Raw genomic sequence first — 19,180 nt, forward strand, 5'->3', positions numbered from 1 at the left:
TCGTGAAGGTGTAAAAGACGAACAAAGATCATAATTCATTATAAAAAAGTGGATACGGATACTTGAAGAAGATATCATAATGTAGAACATTGGTTATAATTTGGGCTAATGTGTGACTTTTGCAACTCAGTTCTAAATACTTGTCATAATGTAGGGGGCAGGGCACTATACTTTGTGTGATAAACACGGTGTACGTATGGAACATGGTTTAGATTATGAATATATAGTTAGTACATCAAATGTACTATTATTTGGAATCAACATCAAGTGTATTCAAAAAATAGAATTCGAGTTCATGTAGTACACATAGTTCATATCTATCTATAGTAATCATGTGGTGTGTTATTAAGGTAATACACGAATGATGGTTGAAGTTGGCAACAATCATGATTGTAGATTCTTATTGAAATAGAGAAACGAATTCAAATTTAGTTCAAATTGCAGTGGTAGTATAGACATTTGGAATGCACTAAAATGTTGGTATGAGTAGGTTACATGCATTATACAGCAAGCGAAAAAATTTAATCGGACATGGATTCATACTCCCTCCTTCCATCTATATACGGCGTAATGAGATTTTTAAGACCGCCTTTGACTATTGACAAGATTAATAGTACATGACATGCACAATGTGAAAATTATATCATTGAAAGAACCTTTCACAGACGAAGTTAACGGTGTGCTTTGTGTAAGTTGCATGTCATATATCATTGCTCTAATATTTGGTCAAAGTTAGCATCAAAAAACGCATTAGGCCCTATATAGATGGAAGGAGGGAGTAGCTTTGAATAGCATTTGTATAGTAAAACGGGGCAAGACTCTCTCTTTGTGTGGTGTGAATAGTTTTAATTTTTTCGTTTTCTTTTTGGTTGAGGGAAGTGCGAATTGATTTGGTACGTACAAGTACAATATTACTACACGTTAGGCTTGTCCCTAAAATTCAACTCGCGTCTTGTTATATCCCGAAAATTCAGATATCGTGCTCCCAAAACTGGCGCCTTCACAACCCGCGCCTCGCTATCCCGAAATTACAACGCGCGCGAAAACTCCCTCTAGCTGCCAAATCCCGACACGCAAAATCCCCCTTCTAACCCTGAGCCGAAAGGGCCGCTAGTTCAAATCGGTGGGGGGTACTTTTGTAACACACCCTACATTTTGGAAAAGCGCGTCCCTAAGTCATGCTTTCACCCCCTCCCATTGCCCCCTTTTCACCATTTGAAATCCCAGGCCGCCATAACCTCTCCGCTCCAGCCGCGAAACCCCACCCTCCTCCATCCGCCACGTCACCGCTGCCTAGCCGGAGCCTCTTCCCCGACGACGTCGTCCACCGCAACAGCTTGACGTCCCTCGTCCACCTCCCCGGATGAGGATCCGTCGTCCATCTTGCCGTCCCGCCAGTTCAGCCGCCCCGTCCTCGACCTCCAAGGAGCTGCTCTGACGATCGCCTCGTCTATCGCGGCTGCTCCATCCCCACAGCGCCGCCTTAACCTGCTCCACCGGAACCGCAGCATCCTCACCGACTCCTCGTACAAAGCCGAGGCCTACTCGGCGCCACCAAAGAGGTTGTACACTCATCGCATCGCACCTTCTCCTTAACTCGACCTCCCGGCGCCGACGGTGCTCCATCCCGCACCCCCATGGAGCAGCTACCTTGAAGCCGGCTCCGCGGGCGACATCTCCATGGCGGCTCTCCCCCAGTACGAGGCCCCTTTGACGGCGGTGTCCATACCAGCCGGATCTGCTGCTGCTGCTCCAGCTCTCGCTCGCTCGCTCGTGCCGCTGCTGCTGCTCCGGCTCTCGCTTGATCGCTCGCTCGCCCAGCTGCTGCTACTGCTCTCCCCATCGCTCGTGCTACTGCTCTGCCCCGATTAAGCCACACTTCAGTCGACTGAATCGACTTTTGGGTCAGTCGATTTTCAGGGGTTGGGGGGCTCGCTGGAGTTAAGGAAGAACCACCCGCAGCGGGGACGGGGGCTCGCCGGAGAGGTACCCCACTATCTATCTTAGGGTTCAGGGTGGGGGCGGGGGGCCTAGAGGGCTGGCCGGGGCGGCGGTGGCGAGTTGTTTCGGGGCAGCGAGGCGGCGTTGGGGCTGGCGGTTCGGCCGGTGGTGGCAGGCGGCTCAGGGGGGTGCAGGTTGAAGATGAACTGCAGGCCCTCCCTAAACTACATGTCAAGTGCCTCTCTGCTACCATTGCGTTCAGTTTCGACAGTAGCATTCTGATTCCACAGTAAATTTCAGTTTCGACAGTTAAGTTCAGAGTCAACGGTTTTTACCTCATCTGTTGTAGTCAGGTGGTTTTTAGTGATGTTAATTTTACATCCATTTTACATCATCTATTGGAGATGCTATTAGAATCCCACTTGAGATTGACGATGTCTGTCTTGTGCTGCTTCAGCCTTGATGTCTTACGGCTCACCGGAGCTGCTCCAACGACAGAACGATCCATCACAATAGAGCAGTGCCCTAGATGCCGTCTACAGATTCCTCAGATCTTCCTCCACACCTCCGACAGCCACCTCTGCCTCAACTGCTTCAGCGACCAACCCAATGATGCTGAGGTCGACACGGCTACGGCAAAGAGGTTGTACACTTGTTGCATCACTTATTACTATACATTCACGTCGATCCATTAGGGCTATTTTGGTTCAACGGAAAAACATAGCAATAGGGAATTTTCCAATGGCACTCTACTATTCAATTTTTCATGCATTTTGTTGAAAGGAATGAAGCAAAACATCCACCTGGACCTACTTTTCAAAATCCTATGCATGAAAACAAGACCAAGTGCATTAGTGCCAGAATAACATTCTAACTGTACACGCTTTTATATGGTTTCTCTTTATTTTGGCCATGTTTCTTTGCATTCCTCTGCTCTTCCAATTCCTGTAAACCAAACACCCAAGTTGACAGAAATCCCGTGTTTACAAATGATCTGTTTACCATGTGCATTTTCCTATCCTATTCTGGTGTTTTTCCTATCCCTGCGTTTTAAGAATCATGCAAGCCAAATGAGCCCTTACAGAATTACTTCAGTTACAGGTACGTGTCGAAGGGAACTTTGTGTGGTTTGTCCTGCTCCTGCCGCGACGTTGTCCACCTCACCTGAGCTGCTCCATCGACAGAAGCATCCACCAAACCAGACATCACGACTCCTGACCGTCTTTCGCCGCCTCAGATCTCCTTCCCTGCCGCCGGCACCCACCCCAACGGCATCACCATCATCGACTCAGTAGATGAACCTGAGGAGTACACGGGTCCACAAGAGAGGTCGCACTCTTTTGTTTCTGCTTATGTTATGCATTTCTTAAACTTACCTACTACTTTATCGTTCTGTTCAGCTCTTGGACTCCCAAGTCAGGTCCAAATTAATGTTCAAACTTGAGTTCTAAATTAGTTGTGGGGCACATATCGAGGCAACAATGAATAGTATGTCTGTCTAATATCTGGTTCACCTAGGGTATGCCTATGTTGTTCATCTTGGGTGGGAAACAAATAGTAAAGCAATCATCATTTGTCTTTTTATTAATTTAAAGCAATCATCAGCCTGCTATCATTATTTTTGGATCCATCCATTGGTTGTTACCATCACTCTAAATTTCTGCATGCTCTCCTTACATAATCTCACCATATTTTTTCGTATGCATGTCAGATTTGTACATAGTCATGTTGAACATGTAGAGAAAAAGAGAAGAGTTTTGCGCAGCAATACAATGTCATGCAGACATTGCTCCATGGTGGGTTCAATGGCAAACCCTCCCCACCCCTCTCCAGATTGTAATCCAGAGGAAGATATCTGTGCTGAGGCGGATTCAGACGCCGCTGACCACTCCTATTAACCCCCCAAGGTGTTTGCTCTACCTTGGCATGATGATGTTAGTCGTATCATGCATATGTTGCCTTGCAGTGCCTACTTTTGACATCATATATGTCATCTGCTTAGTTTAGACATGTTCTGTAATGCCACATGTTTAGTTTCTATATCATATATGAGAATTATGCAGTCTCATGTCTTTTAGCCAGCCATAATATATGTGAAATGTGCAATGCCATCCTGTTTAACCAGGCATGATATATTTGAATGATATCTTGCCCATCCTTTTCTTCATTACATTTCCATTTGTCGACAATGTTTGTACATTAAACTACTCTTCCTGTGAATCAGCCATTTGGGTGGGAGATGGAAAAATCTGGAGTGAAAACAAGGCCTTCAGAGCAGACAGTGCTACATGTCGAAGCAGATCTCTTGTTGGGTCCTGATAGCTCCTCAGAGATGGATTCAGAGACAGATGACCCGTCCTATTCCCCCACTGAGGTGTATGCTCTAACTTGGCACGGTTATACTGCTCATATCATGCATACGGTGTCTTGCATTGCATAGTTTAGACATCATATACACAATATTCAACACCATGTTCTTAGTTCAGACATCATATCGAATGCCCTCTGTTTAGCATATAAATCACATATGTGAATTAAATGATGCGATCCTAATTACTTAGATAACATGTAGGTGAATTATGTCATGTGATCCTGTTTAGTTATTCATCATATCTTTGAATTATGTTATGCTATGCTATCCAGCTTGGATAGACACCATATATGTGAAATTATGTCATGCTATCCATTTTAGTTAAACAATATACATGTCAACTATTTCATGCCCTCTTTTTTCCACACTATCTATTGCATCTATCTCTCATACAATGTCTGTACATTCAACTATATTTCCTGTTTATCAGCCATTTGAATTGGAGCGGGTGATGCCAGTATCTAGCAGAATAAAAACACGGTCTTCAAATAAAACAGTGCTACCTCTTGGTGGAGATAGCACCCCGGTTGTACATGCACAAGAACCAGCCCTACCACACATAACCCAAACTCTCGCATATTGTACCCCTACTGCGATGGACAGAGAACCAGCTTCACCCAATCTAACCCCAACCCCAGCCGATAGTAACCCAGTTCCTGTTGACACAGCACCATCTCCACCATAGAGCTCCCAAACAAGAGCAGTTAGTAGGGCAGCTCCAGTGCCCAAAGGGCCAGTACTATCACGGCGAACCCCAACTCCACTAGTTAGTACGCCTATTCCTGTGGAGGAAGCACAAGCAGCTAGTCGTACTTTAGCATCTATCGCATTTGATGTTGTTAAATCGTATGTGTGTATCTTCTCATCTTGGAAATATTATACTGAAGATGAAGGAAAATGCCAGTTGCAGGTGTTTGTCCAGGAGTTATGTGTAAGTAATATTATTCATGACAATTACTTTGCTTCGTCCCATACATCCTACCTCCATGATGGTTATAATACAGCAAATTTTCCCATTTTTCTCTATAGAGAAGGACTGATTTGGAAACTTAGGATGAGGTAACCTGTGTTAATACCTATGCTATCTTCAAGAATGCTTGGTGGCAGTATCGGAATTACCTAAAGAAAACGTACTTCACCGGTAAAGAAACTGATCAAATTCCCTTACGTTCTCCTGAGACACATTTACTGGACAATGACTGGGAACGCCTTGTTCTGTACTGGTCCCGAACCAAGAATGTGGTAAGGTCTATGAGCTCATTTTCTATTTTTAAGTATTATATTCTTGCATCTTACTGTACTCTGTTCATTTAGAACAAGTGCCTAAACCTGAAGAACAACTGTTCTAATTTAAGATTCCATTGCTATCATAGTTCAAAAAAGCGCTAGGCGTTAATTGTGCGTTTTGCCACCGCATTGCGCTTTACTGACCAAAGCGCATGCTTATGCGCAGTTATGCACAGATTAAGCGTACTTATGCGCAATGTGTTTTGCCAACGCCTAGAGCCTAGGCGCGCTTAAGCGCTCGCTTAGGTGCGCCTTTTTTAACAATGATTGCTTTGCTCTTGTATCACTGTATTTACTGATACAAACTTATTTTTAAATTGAAGGATCCAATCGAAATTCCAATGGCACAACAGGTATGTTCACGCATGTTTCTTTAACAGGTTTGCTCTTATCAATAGCTCTTTTGATTTCAATTTCAATTGTGTATACAGTTGACTTTCATATCATGCACATTACTAGCATCACAACAGAGCCAATAGTGTTGTTGTACATGTAGACCCGTGGTACCCATCTGAAATCTTGTTGTGCCGTGTAGTTTCCCACGCTTTGTATTCTTTCACTGCTGCTTTGTCTTGAACTGATATGATTTGAACCGTGTCTCTATTTTGATTTGGCAAGACAATGCAGTGACCATAGGACATAGATATATGTTTGTTTGATACTTTTATTATGTACTAGTACTTGGCAATAGAAGACTTGGTAGTTTAATCCTGTCCACCTTACTAATAAACTGGTTCATCGAAATGAGTTTCATATACTAGTACATGCTAAACTTGTTATGTGTCTGCTTGTTTCTTCTTTTAGAATGTTGACAGAATATTGGGGAAGAGTGCCTTATTAAGCAATGGTAAAGGAAGTAATGCAGATAAGGTTCAGGATAGTGACACATCCTTGTTGGTCTCCAACAAAGCTGATAAAACAGCTAAGGAAGACTATCTTGAAGACAGCGAGACAACCCCAAAGTCCTGTCTTGGTTTAGTGTTCGAGTTACTGGCCACTACCGCTTGCACAAGCTATTCAAACTCACTGTCTGAATCAGTTCGGTTTCTTGAGTCTCAACTACAAGCTGAAAGACATCGATCAGCTGTGCTCCAACAAGAAGCGGAAGGACTGCGGAAGTCCCTGGAGCATTCAGATGCATACTTTCTGGTGCAACAGCAAGCGTTGGAGGATTTTAGCGTCAAACGGGACAAAGCTAATCAGCTTGCTAAGCTTATTGCCAGCATGGTGGATACCCAAGATAACGTTTCTTGAGCTCTTCTGAAGTTGTTTCAGTTATGCTCTTGTTTTGCTGCCGCATGTATTTGCACTGGTGGTCAATTTTGACGGCCAGTGTATGTAATATGCTGCTTTGTTTCCTATATTTGCACTGGTGGCGAACTTTGATGCCCAGTGGATGTAATATGTGTAATAGCGGTAATAGGCTAGCGTTAATTGCTTGCTTATTTATTTCCTTATTGTCTTGTTTAGTTGTTTGCTTGTAGTCACTGCAGTTCTTTTTCTGTGTTTTTATAGTGGCCACAATAGCCTATTTTTGGGTAACTAGGCCAAAATAATCATGGCAACACACGGACTGTTGTAACCATGGGCCTCTTGCAGGCCATATGATCCATGGGCCTTCTTTCGGCCGTAGGATCCATTGGCCTTCTATACGGGCCGTAGGATCCATTGGCCTTCTATATGGGCCTTAGGGTCCATGGGCCTTCTACGGGCCATACGACCCATGGGCCTTCTACGGGCCGTAGATCCATGGGCCTCATACGGGCCGTAGATCCATGGGCCTTCTACGGGGCGTATCATCATTTCGCCAATCATGGGTCGTACAATTCGTGGACCATAATGGGCCGTTAATATACCGTATTTGATAACTCTATGAAAACAGCCCAACGGGTTTTTTTGACATGAAAACGGCCCAACGTATTATAACGACGGGCTGAATTTGGCCCACAAGCAGAAAATGACAATAACGGACCGTATGTAACCGAATGCTGCAAATGAGCCCAAGAATCAATGGGCCCTGAGAAGGCCGAAAGATAACTTGGGCTGGAAATGGCCCAATAGAATAATGGGCCATTAATGTGTATAAAGTGATACACTGTCCATTACGGGCCAGTTTCACCACGGGCCGTTAATGGGCCAAGAGTTACAAAGGGCCTCATATGGGCCAAAAGAAGTCATGGGCCACACATGGGCCGGAAGTTAAAACAGGCTGGAATCATATTGGACGGCCCAGATGACGCTACTGGGCCTAAATCGGATAGGGTGTAACGGGCCCTGGGTTAGCGGGCTGTAAATGGGCTATATGCGAACATGTCGTTAACAGGCTTTCCGTGGGCCGGCCCGCCACCTTTTGACCAAGTCAAACTGGCCGGCCTTTTCACAGGAATGGGCCTCTGTTGGGCTGTGCCACATGTCACCGTATCATAGGCGCCTTCGGTCCAATGAGCGGATGACATATGTCCCAACAGTGAGCAGACACGTGATTTCTCCAGCCAATGATGATTTTACACGTGGAAAATCCCCATTGGTCGGGGTTGTTAACGGGTTATCGGATCGAAAACCCGACCCGATAGCTTAACGATGTTCCGTTACGGTGGATGCCACGTGTCGGTCACCCTTGACGAAAGCACTTCTATGACGTGCGATTTATCGTCATGGAAGTGGACACTTCCGTGATGATAATTTTGGTAATGTCATGGAACACTTCTACGACAGCACAGGTATGACTATCTTGATTCTGCCATAAAATCGTCATGGATGTACATGCATGACAAAAAAACGCGACCTACTGTGACAAACACGTATCATCACGGAAGTGTATTTTTTTGTAGTGTTCATGGTCAGCAAGAATCTGAACAACGGGTCGTACTACCTTATCGATGTTTGAGAGCACAAAGACTCACGCAAATCGGAGGAGGAGAACCGCCGGCCGTGGAATATAGCTCATCTTTGGTCGTACTACACCTGAGCCACATGCTCCTACTATCTATATATTTTTGACAATGTACATATTATGATCAATAAATAAACCGGCATCCTTGCTAAAGCGGGGCCTCTGCCGTTTTCATCTTATATGTCTTTTTGGTTACTTGGGGGGCTTCTGCTTATAAAGCGGCGTTCTAATTGTCCATTAAACCGCCTTATCAAGCCATATAAAAAAAGCTTGGGAGCTTCACACCCAAGGGACCAAAGAGAGTCTGTTGCCATGCACAGCTCAAACATAGGTACCCACTGAGCACAGGTCACAATGTTACCTGGGGGCTCTTTGTGCACAGCAACAAAGAGTTTGAAAGGACCCTTGTAATAGGCTATCAAGCCAGGCTTGGAAGCCAGGTGTATTCACCTAAAACCCCGGGTTAACCTGCCTTCATCAAGTAAGCCACTCCGTCCAGGTAATCCTGGTATGACCCGCCGAACGTTTGACAAGTCAATCTTATACAGACCCTGAACTTGTCAAAGTTAAAACGGCAATTGGTTAATGTGAGGTCCATCTTAAAAGGCTTTGTAAAATGGTTTAACTCAGTGGCCTGGCATCCCATGTAAAGCCTCGAATTTGGGCCTGGCAGCCCTTGAAAAGCCTCGACTACAAGTTTTTCATTTGCTTTTATTCGTCAAAGTTTTTCTCCTTTCATAAAGTTTTTGAGGTAAACCGGCGTCTATTGACCTGGCCTGACTATAAGTTATCAATATAACCCGGTGTTTGTTAATCAGGCGTGGCTTTCAACTATTAGTTGTTAGTACACAACTAATCTTAAACCGGTGCTTATTAACCCAGTCTGGCATTGGCTATAAGTCACCAGGATGATCATCCGGTGTTTATCATAACCCGGCATGGCTTATTATAAACCAGCACAACATGGTGGGAGTTATCAACACTCAAGTTTTGGGTTACCACCCTTACTACAAAAAGTTGGTAAACCAACGATGTGATTCAATATCACAGGTATGATATATTTCATATTTCATTGTTTTACAGCCTTGGTTATAGAACTCTGGCTTTATATTACGTATCATAACCCGTCCGGCGGTAAACCGCCAGGGCAATTTTAAGTTTATCACATGCAGAAAACAAGATTGCATAAAACTGTTAAAGATCATAAGCAGAATTGCATATCATGACAGATTGACAGTCTCAGGAAAGTAGCTATGCACGATGGCATAGCAGACCAAGTGTTTCAAGCTACCTTATTACAAGGCGTTTTAACTGCCCAAAAGGATAACTGTTTCTCATACAGAGGACAGTGTGCAGACGATAAACCGATTTCCGGATTATGATTCTTCTTCAGCCTGATGTGAAGGTTGCGAATCATCCTGCGCCGGTTCAACCTCCGCCTCCCCACCCAGTGGCTGGAAGTCAATGGTTGCCCAGTCAATTCCAGACAAAGCTCGGAAGACAGCTTCATCACTTATAAGATCTGACGGTTCAACATCAGGGGCATAAGTATGCTTACGGATTGGAGGGATTAGATTTTGGGCTTCATAAACCGACTCATCGATCCGTCTGTTGTCTGCGTCATAGATGGACCGGTGGAAAGACAAATCAGTCTCTTCGGCCAGTTTACTTGCAAGCGGGCACATCTCCTTTGTCAAAGCTTTAAGGGCATCATTGTCAAATTCCGACCCATCTTCTTTTTGACTAGGATAGCCATTTCCAATGTCTTCCGGATCAAGATCAGCTATCCAAGCCTTAGCCCAAGTCAGTGTAGACAAAGCGCCAGCCCTTGCAGCAGATCTCTTCACTTCTTCTAGCTGGGCAGGTGTCATGGATAGCTTGGCTAATGTATCCTTTATTAAAGTTGGCGGCGGTTTATTGTACGAAGCAGTGCATATGACTCGTTGAGCGCCGGTATATAACTGCTCTATCAAGGTATAGGCAGCCTTTAGTTTCTTGCGTATATCTGAGCCGAGATGGGCGACACGGCTACCTGCAATGGTTACAATATTATTGTTAAACCAGCGGTTTCAAGGATGATTAAGTACGGTTCACTACAAGGACATTTACCAGAAATGGCAGAAGTCATAGCTTTGATTTGCCGCTTTAGACCAGTCAGTTCTTCTGCCACCGGTTTAAGGGCCGCTTCAGCATCCTCCGCCCGCTTCAGCAAAGTGGCTTTTTCAGTCTCCCAGTCTGCTCGCTCACCTATGAAGCCATCCTTCAATTGCTCCATGGCTGTTAAAGCGCCCTTCAACTCATCTTTGGCCTTTGAAGTTTCGGCTTGCTGGGACTTGATATTTTCCTGAAGATCGGTGATTTGGGAATCTTTGTTGGTCAAGTCAGCCTGCAAAAGACAGACAATAAGTTGGTGATACTTTTTTCAAAGTCCCAAGCACATAACAAGTTATACACTTGGAACTTGGGGGCTAATGCGGATTGCTTTTTTCTCAAATGATATTTTAAGTCCCAAGCATACAACAAGATATACTTGGCACTTGGGGGCTCATGCATATCAGATCAATTCAAGGTTATCAAGTTTTACTGCATGAACCGGATCATGTTAATGACTGAAAGGAATTCTGATGTATAAACCAGACTATCCTAAAGGTATAAACCAGTCTATAGGGGCTACACAAGCAAAACCCAATTTTCTCCTACTACAAGTCCCGATTCACATTCATATTGATGAACCGGCCCTTGGGGGCTACTACAGTTGATAATTGAAGCAGGAAATAAGGAAAACGAAGTTATTCAAAGGAACAAATATTTACCTCATATCGCTCTTTCATCAGGTTTACTAAATCAGCTTCATAATCACGGCTGGTATACAGACGGTTTAGATATCCAAAGTGAATATCCTGAGCAGAGAGGTGGGCATAGCTTGACAAATCTGTTTTCCACTTGCCCTTGTCTACAGCAGAAAATTCTTCTTTGGCACTGTGCTTTGATAAAGCGACAGGGTTGCCAGGAGCAGTATGGCCAAAGCCGGTAATTACAACATCATCCGTCGTGCCAGCAACAGTCTTGTCTGGGCTTGGCGGTTTAGCAGATGTTATTGCTGGGCTTGGGCGATCGGCAGCTGGGCTTGGCGGGTCAGCAGACTGGCTTGTTGGATTTACTTCTGGCGGTTCAACAATAGTATCCTGACCCTGAGGCACCGGATCATCCAGAGTAATATCAGCATTTTTGGCCAAAAGCTTCTGAGGACCTCTCCGGTTCAATGGCCGGGTTATCGTCCGCTGGCGTAGTCAGCTTGCCTTTCTTACCAAGTCTGGCTTTGGCACTAAAAAGAATCAACACAGAGGTTAGTACAACAAACCATTGCAAGGCATAAATAATTAAGCATAGTATGCCTACCCAGGGACGGTCTTGAGTGGGGGCATCTGTGTCGTTGATGAATCGCCGGAGGATGAATGGGAAGTTCCCTGATAATTTGAACCAGACGGATTAAGAGGATATCGGAAGTAACCCGCCTTGGGATAAAGTGTATTAGAACTACAAGAGACCTCTTGACGACGCTTTCGAACCGGGGAATATGGTAAACCGAAAGAGGTAACCACTTGACCACTGTGTCGGGTTGTGCGGCAAGCTTCTTGCTGTTGTGTCTTCAAAGAAAAGTGCGGATCCAAATGTGCAAGAGGGTGTGAATATTTTACTTTCTGGACTGCTCGACGAAGTTTTGGTACTGGCACATGATTTGAGTCGGAAGATAGAACAATTACCTCTGCTTCGCCAGCGTGGCTAGCCTCCGCATCATCCTGATAATAATCATTGTCAATGAGGTGTATGAAAAAAGAACCAAGAGAATCTAGTTCTACCTCTGAGTCCGGGTCTTCAAGCTCTTCATCATTGGGCAAATCATAGGGTTCGGCGGTTTTCTTCTTCGCTGGCTTCTTTGTAGCCTTAGTCTTGATGCGGGGTGCTCTTGCGGGTTTATCCTGGGGCTTGGCCGGTTTATCTTTTGATTTCTTCTTCCAGAATGGATTGTCGCCCTGCACAGATGGAGAATAAATTATAAAAGGAATATTTAAGACAGGACGGATTACGGTAAAAATGAGGCAATTCTTACAGCTGGCAGTTTATTGGAAGTGCAGAAGGGACTAAGCCCTACTCGACTGCAGACAACTTCCGGTTCATTCAGTATTTTCTTAACAGCTTCAGTAACTTCATCCTCTGTTAGCTGAATATCAATATGATGTTGAGGATCTTTCAAGTCCCCCGTGTACTCACACATTAAGCCGGGGCGCCGGCTTAAAGGCAGAATGCTCCAAGATATCCAGCAGCGGACAAAGTCAACACCTGTTAAACCGTTTGCCATAAAGGCTCTGAGTTTTGAGAGTTGTGGTGCATAGTTGGACCGTTCCTTGGTAGTCAGCCTCTGAGGGAACGGATGAGTATTGCTAAGACGGTGAGGGCGGTAACCCGGCAGAGGATTTTCGCCAGTTGGAGATGTGTCTTTACAATAAAACCAAGTCTGATTCCAGTCCTTAGGGTGACTATGAAGCTTGGCGTGAGGGAAACTGACATCTCTCCTCTTTTGAATTGTCATCCTACCAAGCTAAGTGTTGGGTCCATCTATGAATTATGTGCGACGGTTCAAATAAAAGAAATCTCTGAACAATTCAACTGTGGGTTCTTCCTGAAGATAGGCCTCACAAAACACTTGGAAATCACAAATATTGGACACAGAGTTTGGTCCAATATCTTGAGGGTGGAGTTGGAAGCTGGCAAGCACATCGCGGAAATTTTTTGATCCGGGAGGGCTGAACCCGCGATTCAGATGATCAGTAAAAACAATCACTTCGTCATTCTGAGGCTCAGGAGGATTTTCTAAACCAGAGACTCTCCAGTGGATGGTTCCCTTGCTCGCTAAAGCGCCAGTCACAACATACCCGGTCAGTTGCTCTTCAGTAACCCGGGAAGGGACCCAATTGCAAGCATAAAATGTTTTGGCCATTTGAATAGAAAGCTGGAAAAGAAGATCAAGGCCGGTTTACGGTTTTTGATTGATGCAGATAATCCGGTTTAAAGAAAGGAAAAACAAATTGAAACATATGCGCATGATAAGCCAGAATTTTATATTGACGATGAGTCGGCGGTTTAAAAAGAGGGCTAATGGTACCTGGCGGGTTATCATCTTCTAAAGAGTATAAACCGCCTACAATGGTGTGGAAGTTACAGATCTGAAAAATTCCTAAGTGTTGTACAAACATATTTCACAGGTTGGTGTTATAATTTTGGATCTACCGCAGTTCTAAAAAGGAGATAAATTTTAAACCTAAAATCACGACAGCAGAGGAACACATATGCTTAGATGGGATCTTATGCAGAGAAAGGTATCTTCTGTGATTGGAAAGGGATGCTAAACTACTATTGCTCGCCTTTACTATCAGATTCAAATCAAACTACGCGATCTAAAAGAAGAAAGTGAGGAACGGTGAAGAACGCTGATGAACAGTGGAAACCCTAATGCAGATTTGTTATATGAGAAGAGAAGTACTTACTGATGCTGCTGAACAGAGGAGGAGGTGTCGTGTTTCTCTGGTCAGATCAGGTTGATGCAGCGGCCGTTAGCGGTGCGGAAGCGAAGGTTGACGGCGGCGGCTGCGCTCGAAGCTCTGAGGCGACGCGAGGAAGACGATGAGGCGAAGGGGCACGAAGGGGAAAGGAAAGAATGACCCTTAGCCATATTTATAAGGTTAAGGGATAAGTGACAGGCGCGGGAATCGAGGAACCCAAAAAATGGATATCTGACACAGCTTTCGCCTCGGTTTTCGGAGGGTCATTAATTAAAAGGATGTATTTACAGGGTTTTTATATAGAGATGATGTCACGGTGATTTATTACAATCTTAAAAGATGACATCATGGCGGTTTACCAAGTTCATATGGAAATGATGTCATGGCGATTTACAAGATTCTTTGAAGATCAAGGAGTTTTTCTAAGGATTGAAGATTGACATGAACAGGTTCAAATCGATCTGGGGCCTAATGTTGGGGATATAACTACTGAGTATAAACCGCCCAGGAGGGGCCGGGTTATGCTCATCCGTATTAAAGCCCATGAAGACAAGGAGTATGGCGCTTTACTATTGAAGCTTAGAGGCCTGGAGCCCAAGCGCGGATTAAGGCCCATAGACATAAACCGTCATGAATTATGTAACTTGTGTTGTAAGTTAGGGAAAGGTAGAAACCGAGTCGGGCACGTGTATGAGCCGGCCTCGATATTCTGTAAACCGTCGGGCGTCAACCTGTGTATATAAAGGGACGACCCAGTGGCGGTTCAGGGACAAGAAACAACAACTCGAGAGATAGGTAAAGCAGATTCGCTCCCTGCTCCTCGAGACCCCATCAATTCCACCACAACTAGATCGTAGGCTTTTACCTTCACCGCAAGGGGCCGAACCAGTATAAACTCCCCATGTCCTTTGTCCGGTTTAACCCCTTTAAGCTAATCTCGTTGCGATGGCTCCACGACTAAGTCCTCTCACTAGGACATCTGACGTGTTAATTCCACGACAAAGCCCGACCACCGCAGAAGAAAGAGAAAGGATGAAAGTCATTCCCTATGCCACAACCATAGGCTCTATATGTATGCCATGTTGTGTACCAGACCTGATGTGTGCCTTGCCATAAGTCTGGCAGGGAGGTACGAAAGTGATCCAGGAGTAGATCACTGGACAATGGTCAAGAACAACCTGGAGTACCTAAAAATGACTAAGGACATGTTTCTCGTTTATGGAGGTGACGAAGAGCTCGTCTTAAAGGGTTACCTCCATGCTAGTTTCGACACAGATCCAGATGACTCTAAGTCTCAAATCGGATACGTATTTATATTGAATGGTGTAGCGGTTAGTTGGTGCAGTTCTAAGCAGAGCGTTGTGGTGGGATCTACATGTGAAGCAGAGTATATAGCTGCTTTGGAAGCAGCGCAAGGAGTCTAGATGAAGGAGTTCATATCCAATCTGGGTGTAATATTTAGTGTATCGGATCCAATGACTGTCTTTTGTGCCAACACTGGAGCTATTGCCATTGCCAAGGAGCCCAGGTTTCACAAAAGAACCAAGCACATCAAGCGCCACTTCAACTCCATTCGTAATTATGTTAAGGATGGAGACATAGAACTTTGCAAAGTACATACCAATCAAAATGTGGCAGACCCGTTGACTAACCTCTTCCACGGGCGAAACATGATCAACACCAAGACTCCATGGGTGTTAGATTCATAACTATGTAATCTAGATTATTGACTCTAGTGCAAGTGGGAGACTGTTGGAAATATGCCCTAGAGGCAATAATAAATTGTTATTATCATATTTCCTTGTTCATGATAAAGGTTTATTATTCATGCTAGAATTGTATTGACTAGAAACTTAAATACAAGTGTGAATACATAAACAAATACTATGCCCCTACCGAGCCTCTACTAGACTAGCTCGTTGATCAAAGATGTTAAGGTTTCCTAACCATGCAGACATGAGTTGTCATTTGATAACGGGATCACATCATTAGGAGAATTATGTGATGGACAAGACCCAACCGTAAGCTTCTCATTCGATCGTATCACTTGAGTTTATTGCTATAGCTTTCTTCATGTCAAGTATCTATTCCTAAGACCATGAGATCATGCAACTCCCAGATACCGGAGGACTACCTTGTGTGCTATCAAACATCACTTCGTAACTGGGTGATCATAAGATGCTCTACAGGTATCTCCGAAGGTGTCTATTGGGTTGGCATGGATCGAGACTGGGATTTGTCACTCCGTGTGACAGAGAGATATCTTTGGGCCCTATCGGTAATACAACATCGCGAAGAGCTTGCAAGCAATGTGGTTAACGAGTTAGTCATGAGATCTTGCATTACGAAACGAGAGAAGAGACTTGTCGACAATGAGATTGAACTAGGTATGGAGATACTGATGACCGAATCTCGGGCAAGTAACATATCACCGGGCAAAGGGGATTGCATACGGGATTAACCGAATCCTTGACATCATGGTTCAACCGATAAAAGATCTTCGTGGAATATGTAGGAACCAATATGGGCATCCAGGCTCTGCTATCGGTTATGAACCGAAGAGGTGTCTCGGTCATGTCTACATGATTCTCGAACCCATAGGGTCCGCATGCTTAACGTTCGATAATACTAGAGTAATATTGGGATATGCATGTTGGTGACCGACTGTTGCTCGGAGTACCGGATGAGACCCTGGACGTCACGAGGTCCTCCAGAATGGTCCGAAGGTAAAGATTTATATATGAAAGTTGCTTTCAGGGTTCCGGAAAAAAGTTTCAGTATTTTTGGTATTGTACCGGGAAGCTTCCGGAAGGTTCTGGAAACTTCGGGATGAGTCTGGAAGTCCACCAAGGGTTCCACCATGTCCCAAGGGATAGCATGGGCTGAGGGGAGGCGCTCTGGTGTTATTGGGCCAGGCGCACAAGTCCCTCTAGGCCCATGTGGCTTGGGAGAGGTGGAAAGTCCACCTGTGTATGGAAAGGAGCAGTCCAACTCCCCCCTTGGTGCGCCCCTAGGGCTTGGAGGGATGGCCACCATGCCCCTCCACCTATATATAGAGGGGAGGGGGTGCCCCCAATAGTACACACAAGCCCTTGGCCCCCCTCTCTCCCGTTACTTCGCAACTCCTCTGTCTTCGTTGTTTCGGTAGTGCTCGGCGTAGCCCTGTTAGAATCACTCCACCACCGTAACCATCACGCCGTTGTGCTGCAGGTGATGCCATATACTTCTCCTCCCTCGCTTGCTGGATCAAGGAGGAGGAGACGTCATCGAGCCGTACGTGTGCTGAACACGGAGGTGTCGTCCCTTCGGTACTTCATCGGTTTGGATCACGACTGGATCGTGACGAGTACGACTACATCAACCGCGTGATATACGCTTCCGCTTAACGGTCTACGAGGGTACGTAGACACACTCTCCCCTCTTGTTGCTATACTTCTCCTAGATAGATTTGGGTGTTCATAGGATTTTTTTTTGAATTTCATGCTTCGTTCCCCAACAGATGGCAACGCTTCTTCTTTAGTTTGTCTTCCGATCTTTGATCGTCCTTGAGTTCGTCTGTCTGGACGTAGTCGATGAAGCTCTGACATAGATCCATGTCGTCTCCGTGGGGCGGTGATGTTAGGGGGTGGTGAGATTTGGTGTGAGGTGCTTCAGATCTATTTAAGAGTTCAATGACGATGGCTGCAGCTCCAGGGTGTTGTCCCTTAGGGGCACGCACACGAAGACTTCTCAACTGTCATTGAAAAGGTTAAGCCGACTCTGGTAAGGGAGCGACGACAATGACGCGTTGGTGGCTCGTTCTAGCAGTGGTAGTGGTCACTCGGTGGTCTATGAAATGAGGTGCTTTGTACTTCTCGTGAATTTTTATAATAGATCTGAATTTTTTCACAAAAAAGTCTATGAAATGTATTTTCATATTATATAGTTCCCCCATTCCAAAATACTTGTCTGGTTTTTGTTGAAATTTAATTAAAATCATGATAAGTATTTTGAAACGAAGGGAACATAATTCCTATAGTAGATCTTTGAATATTTCCGGATATGTATATACACTTGATCAGATTTTACTAAGTTTATTGTGCAGCTTTTTCCCCCTCTCGAAAGGCGACTAGGGAAAGCCTTCTTCTCTTCGATCTTCGCCGTCGAGCCCGTGAATTCGCCTCCCCTCCGCCTGCCGCTCCGGCAGCTGGTGGCAGGGAGGGTATTCCTGGTGCTTCGACTTAGATAGGTAGAGTTTTGGTTCTCGCAAGGGCGGCGTTCAGACGAATGGCGGTGCTTCTTCTTCGAGTCAGTCTTTCGGGCTCCGATCCTCCTCAAGTTCGTTTGTCGGGACGGGTTAGACGGACCTCCGGCGTAGATTCCTGCCAGCTCTTCGGAGCAGCGAGGTTAGGGTTTCTCGTCATGCGTACACAATAGCGAAATTTGATATTAGGTTCTTCAGATCGATTCAAGAATTCAATGGCGATGACTACGGCTCCCGAACGCTGGTCCTTAGGGGCACGTGCACGAAGACTTCCCGGCTGTTATCGACATGGTTAGGCTGGCTCCGGTATGGGAGCGACGACAATGGCGCGTCGGCGGCTTGTTTTGGCAGCGGCAATGGTCGTTCGATTGTCCATGAACCTCGATGTAATTTTTTTATTATGTTTGGGGTGCATTGTACATTATGTGAATCTTTATAATAGATCTAATATTTTCGAAAAAAAACATTTTACCAAGTTTGACAAAAATCCCAGAACTTTATTTTTTGGGACAGAGGGAGTACATTTTTTTTGAACTTTTCAGGAGTGCTTTGCTACTGGTTTGATTAATAGTATATACTACAGTACTTTCTTTGTAAACTATAATATACTAAGATCTTTTAGATCACTGTACGTCCAAAGGCTTTTTCCAAAACAAAAAAAAAAGTGGGGTGCGGCGCTTTTGGCAAATGGCACCTACCGGCACTCGCGTCGCACAGTCACGTCTGGCAGCGCAGCGCAGGGCAGGCTCGCGTGGACGGCACGCCACGGCCACAGGTGCCAGTGCCACGCTCTCATCTCAGGTCCAAGCAAAAGGAAGCCGGTCGGCCGGCCTTGCCGGGCGCACTGCATGCAGGTGCAACGGCTAAAATTGGCGCGACCCCTC

This window comes from Triticum dicoccoides, chromosome 1B (genome assembly GCF_002162155.2).
Source record: "Triticum dicoccoides isolate Atlit2015 ecotype Zavitan chromosome 1B, WEW_v2.0, whole genome shotgun sequence".
In the NCBI taxonomy this organism is placed as follows: domain Eukaryota; kingdom Viridiplantae; phylum Streptophyta; class Magnoliopsida; order Poales; family Poaceae; genus Triticum; species Triticum dicoccoides.